Consider the following 6,408-nt stretch of genomic DNA (forward strand, 5'->3'; position numbering starts at 1 on the left):
ATGGCATTAGATCGGAAGGTGGCAGCCACCTGTTCTATTTTCCTTGGCCTGGGTTGATTTAAATTTGGAACCTATACACTTCCTATGTGCCCCCTACTGATGGTTCCTTCGCATTGTTTGGCCGCCTATTCCCGATCACAACACAGTAGTGATAACACTCTAGCCACTTAGCGTGTTGTGCCGATCCCCCAATCCTCAGACCTCTCAATAGTCAACGCAGCTAATCCCTAGTAAGTACTACCCGAGGTATCGGGGTCCGAGGATGGAAGAGGCGCAGGGCAGGCCGCTTTGTTGCTTGTTTTTCGAACTCAGAGACGCGCCCGAAAGAGTATCATCACAGATCTCGATCTGAGGGTGGAATGGGAATGGGAATGGGAATGGGAATGGCAATGGCTGGGTACAATGGCTAGTGTAGGCACCTGCAACTGGCCTTTTCCTTCCCACCTAGCCTGCCTCTTTTGTTTGCCCAATACTCGTTCCACACTCGGGCCTTAGGATTCCATGTTCGGTGCCCAATAGTGTTTCTGTTAAGTGCCCGCTTGAAGCACACCTCGCACTCGGGTGACGAACTCTCGGGATCGGGGAGATTAATCCAATTGGGCTGGTATGGGCCCCTTGTCGGAGGAGAGTGACCGGGAACATTAGTCATCCGTGATCATCGGCTCGGTTCAAGAGACCTCTGTTATGGCAGAAGCACTTGGTTATTTGTGGTATTATTATGTTACAAAACACAAATAGCATGCATTTCCAGTGTATCTATTATGTTTATCGCTAGCATGGCTTATGCTGTGTGTAGTAATAATAGTATTTCGCCCAGCACATTAGGCGGGTCATTTCGAACTCTTTCCGGCTTCAAACGGCACCGCTCCAAGAGGATTTGCTCAGCCGTTGGGCGCTGTCACCGTGGAAAACGATCATATTTTCCACGCCGTCTCCTTTGCCTACTTCCATCTGCCATTTTCCATTTGGCGACCGGTTGACTTTGATTTCAGCGCCGTCTCCCCACGATGTTTGGGAAAGATGTGCGGGCTGCGACGGTCCGGTGGTCGGGATGGCCGACGTGAGTCACCACCCACCAGCCGAATCGTATCCCACAGATACGCGAGTATCTGCAGAGCGGTGTGCCGCTCTCCCAACTAGTTTTCTGGTCGGCCGAGTTCAAAAGCGCTTATTAATCTCTGGTACTTGTGTTTAGTACTTTTAAATACGTTTTGAGTACTTTATTCAGCGCGCTTGATGTTTTGCCGCCGCTCCGAGTCACGATGTTTGCTCTGCTCTGCTCTGCGCTTCCCCTTTGGCTCCTCCGTTCTGCTGTTTTCTTTGCTTTGGCTCTTGCGAATTGGACGCCCGTCAATATTTATTTTACGTATCTTCTCGGTCGCCGCTCGCGGGTAGTTTTACGAAGGAATAACAGGGGGGACTAGGGCCAAGAAAAAAGTGGATAAACAAATTACATTTTACTCGGCATCAAACAAAATCCCCAAATTATTATTGTTACTATGAAATTGAATTTGCCCTACCAATACAAACCAGTTTGTCGATTTTGGCAGCATGAGTATATCAAGAAAAACTGAACATCCTCATCCTCGGCCGGAGTCGCAGAAGGGATCCGTGGACTTGCTCGCCCTCCGAGTGGCGCCCGCCTGCAACTCAATCCACTCGGCGACTCCCAGCGGGACTTCTCCTGCCGGCCAGCGCTCCTCTTCCCCACGCGTTGCTCGCTCCTCCTGCAGAAGCCATAGGAATAATGCGATAATTACAATGCGGAGAACCATCCGTTGGTCGGGGACACCGTGTGAATTACCGCTGCCCAGACTAAGCTAATCTAGAATTTCTGCCAAGGCGGGGGAGGTGGGGAGAGCCAGGCCTGCACCGCCTGCCAAACAGTTGCATTGGATAATCCCGCTTCTTCGGTTACACTGGCCACATAAATCTTCTAGTTTTAGTTGGCTTGTCGGCGTGACAAGGCAGCCTGATGAATACATATATGGCGACTCGGGGATTGCACACAGAAGGTATACAGAGGAAGGGGCACCTAAGGGGGTTCAAGGGCTCCCAAGAGGACTCAAAACAAGATACAGAACATATCACAGAAATCATTTGTGTCTACTGTTTGAAACAACGTCATGTAATCTCGTAGTTATGAGTTGTGCCTAACAGTGCTCCCCCTACGCAAACCCTTATGCATCGCAATTATAATACACACATAGTTCCTTGAAGATCCGCCTTTCTGCGTGCCTGTCGCACACAAGTGCCTCAGTTCTGCAATAGGCCCAATCAAAGGAGTTGAGTGCCCGGTTCCATCCTGGAGAAACCGATATGCTGTCGCAACGAAACGGACGTGGTCTAATCCAGGTAGGAGGGGAGCCAAAGCTGGGTCCCAGGCTGCCATGGACCCGGCCAGACAATAAAACCCCTAAAAACACCGAAATGCGAAATGGCAAATGAAATGACAAGGGATCGCGAAAGACTCGTCCGGGCACCTAGACATCCATCTTTGGGACGCAATGCTCGAACCTCGGAGGCGGGGGCGCGGCGAGCGGCGAGATAATTTGTCATATCCTGGCGGAAAGGAAGGGAAGGAGGGAAGGAGAGGCACAGCCGGCTAGACGAGGACGGAGAGCCACGAGGCGGCGGCAAAGATGCAAGCCGCGCGGTGCGCTAATAAAGTTGCCCGGCAGGAAATGAAGAGCTTCGCGGAGGGCACCTTGAAATCCCCCCTCGACTTGTCCGGCCCTGTGTAGGTGCTAATTGAGCGACCCCACAGAGATACAAACGCCAGTTTCTGGGAATTTCCATTCTCAGCTGAAATAAACTTTAGATAAGGGACTAGGTGTCCAAATTATCAGCACACTGGGCCCATGATACCGCGTGGCCAAGCCATTGTCTTAAAACAGCGCGAAAATCGAATTGCACAAGCTACTTCCCGAGATTCAACTTAGTACCTGGAACCTAGTGCAGTACTTAAAGGTACCTCTTCGTTACTAGCTTCGACTTGGGGATATTCAATTCTGCGCTTCATCTTGGACCAATCCGCAGCTCTGCGACCATGGGTTAAAGGCCCGATCGCAGGTCGAGCCACGATGAGCAGGGGAAGCAGGCGAATAAAGCCTTGCAAAGATGCGGGCCCTTGGCTGGACGAAGTGCAACTATATGTTGCGAGAGTCCAGGCCCAATCCGGTCCTAAGGCCACAAGGAAGGCGGGCCGAAGCCATAAGAAAAATCGGACACAATCGGACGAAAAAACACGGCTGAGTGGCCCGCCTGGGCTCGAGATGCCAAAGTGCATCAGACACTAAAGTGCAGAAAATTGAAACAGGCTTTTAATGAAACGAAAGTGCCGCGAGAAATGAGATGTGCGGCTGGTCGGATGGTGGATGACTGGTTGGCTGGTCGGCTGGTCGGCCTCTTGCTGGATCGCCGTCCAGATAGATAGGACATCCGAGCCAGGGCCCTCAGATGGTGGCAATCGCGAGCAAGTAAGAGCTGAAAAGTAAAGTGAAGCGAACACAAAGAGTCAATTAATTAGTAGATGCATCCACGATTATCGCTATTTAAACAGTGCGCTGCAGTCGAGGGCCCAGTTGCGGCGCACTGTAAAAATAATATGGTGTCACGGTATTTTCGGGATGCGATTTTTGCTTATGAACTGTAAGCAAAGGTGGCATTTATAGTTGTATAGTTATAGTTGTTAAAACCAGTATCCAGATGAATAAACTTGTACAAAAAAAGAATAATTAATGCTCTAGACCAACGAACGTAAATCAACAAAGTTTAACTGAATATAAAACACATTTTCTTTGCTTCCTTTCGTGGGTTTTTTTCCAAGTGCCGACACTGTGGCCGGCGAATGGTCTTCCTTTTACTTTAGATAAGAGCGGGGAATGGAAGCTGGGGCGTTCATTAAATGATAACACAGCGGCAGTCGGGTCCGCATGATAATGCCATTGGAACCCTTTCGGCCAGGTAAGAAAAGACCATCTTTGGAGTCGGAACCAATGGATGGACACACACACAGTGATTCAGGACCTGGGATTACCAGGGAGACTGACCAGAAAACAAATGGGAACCGAGGGAGGGAATCAAGCTCTTTATGGGCTCAGAGCGCACAGAGGAAAGTTCCTATTATACTTAATTCGGGTTTTAGTGCATCTGAACTATTGAAAATAAACTGAAATTAACGTTTAACCTCATGGCAAGTCAACCTGAAGGATCGACTCCTGACTCATGCGACCCTCAGTGAAACTTCGACTCCATGAATTGCACGGGCTGGAAATAAGAGCCAGCAACCCAAGAGAGAAGGATCCACGTACAAAGATCAAAAAGCAAACATCGCTTTGCATTCGACCCATCGTCATAATGGATACTGTGAGCTGCAGGTTGAAAACAGGGGCGTGTCGAGGGGGATCCAGATCAGGGTTGGGCATGGGTGAAGGAGCGGGGCCTGGAGGTGGACCAGAGCAGCAGAGCCACATGGAGCGGGAGCAAAACGGCAGCCAACCGGGAATCGCTTTACGTCTTCTGCGAAATATTCATTATGGCAAATTTGTAAAGGCAATCGAGACGAGGCAAAAACGAGTGCACTGAAAAAAGAGCCCCAAGTAGCCTGTGCAAATAGGTTTAAAAACCGCAATCCTGTAACATCTAAAAATCAACATGTGCGCATGGAAAAGTTGTCCGGCCCCACAATTCGTAGGTAAGTCTATGATTCAGAGAGTGGCCTAGGCGTCGTGGCCCCTGTAAGGTTCTGAATTTTTCCAAGTGTATCCTCGTCCAAGGAGGGGAATTTTTCCGTGTCCAATGCGGGTTTTACGCCACTCATCTTTCTCGCGGAATTATCTCTGCTGTTATTATGCACTTTAAGGCCTAATGCGCACAGTTCCTGTGCCTTCAAAGGGTGGTTGGAAGATGGTACAGAACAGGATACGCATTCGTGAGCCACAAAATTCGGTTAGCTACAATTAGTCTAGAGGCACAGCAGATCAGAATACAAGGGAATTGTTCAAAATACTTTCGAAGTGGCGTGAACAGAAGAACTAGAAACCAATGACATGAAAAATACCACATTATTTGGAAAACAAATCTTTCAAAGACAATCCAAGCATTGGGAAATAACATTGAGCTATAAACTATGAAAATACTACCATTTTTCAGTTATACACGACAAAAGGGGAGTCTTAAGTCACCTAATTTATTAAATCGAGAAGTCTGCGTTTATGTCTATTGCCACTCCAAAATCGCCAGGCATACCTGGTAGAGTTCCTATGCCCGTGTGGACAGTGTTGGGATCATGAGGCGAGCCGAACTTCGCATGCACGCTTTGCGGCACCATCCTCCAGCACCCTCCTCATCCCTCCTCCTCCGGGTCTCGCGAGGAGGAGGGATCCTCGCTTTTTATTGTTCTCCCTGTGTTTTTGTGAAATATGGCCCGAGGGGCGGTTCAATTTTGATGCATTTACAGCGTTCTGGGTGTTGGTAATTATAGGGCCTTTATGTCTGGAAGTTCCTTATGATAGGGTTTTTACCTTAGGTTTCTTCAGACACCGTTCGCCTTGTTGTTGCCTCGCCTTTGATTGCTGAATTAAGTCGGTCGACAGGACACATTCTGCTGTATTTCAGGACCAGGTCAGGTCGGATCAATCCCCTGCGCACTCGAGTACATTTGTTTGAGCCGAGGAGAGCCAGGTAATTGAATCCAGGATAAACGCAAAACATTTTATCACACAATGTGGTGTTTTGGTACAGTTATCTCGATTGTTTTTCGCCTATCGTCGGCGACCCATCACTGTGATCTGCCGTTAGAATCGCGAGGAGATGGAACTTGTATCGGTCAGGCACGAATATAAATATAAAAGTGTATTTTTTGGTCTGAACACAATGTAGCTCGGAACAAAAGTGGTATAGCAGAATAGAAAGCGCCGCTTTTCACAAAGGTAGGTGGGTAGAGGATAGTTATAGTCATAGGTGAAATAAAAAATTGTGGGAATGCGTAAGCTAGAGGGCCCAAGCAGTATTACGCTAGCTCGAGGGCAAGAAACTAAGCAAATAACTCTATTCCGTAAGACTCCTAGTAACAAACAAATTCTTTCACATTTAAATGCTTTTAAAATATCGTAAAGTCTGAAATCGGTTCAAGCCTGCGCTAGGCAAAATAGGTAATCTACCCACCCTAGGTGGTTAAAGCTAGCCAAATGTATCGTTAAACTGCGCGAACAGTCAAAATAATTTTGCATTTTTGAAAACAAAGTATTTGCCGCCAAAAGTCGGACCGTGGTGAGTTAAACATACCAACACTTGAGTGAAAACGCGAAAACCGGACTGAGCAATCGCCGAGCTTGAGTGGAAGTATCGATAGAGTTCTGAGAAACCGATTGCTCAGGGCACTCTGAGCCGGGAGTATTTTTGGTA

The sequence above is a fragment of the Drosophila biarmipes genome, chromosome X (assembly GCF_025231255.1).
Source record: "Drosophila biarmipes strain raj3 chromosome X, RU_DBia_V1.1, whole genome shotgun sequence".
In the NCBI taxonomy this organism is placed as follows: Eukaryota; Metazoa; Arthropoda; class Insecta; order Diptera; family Drosophilidae; genus Drosophila; species Drosophila biarmipes.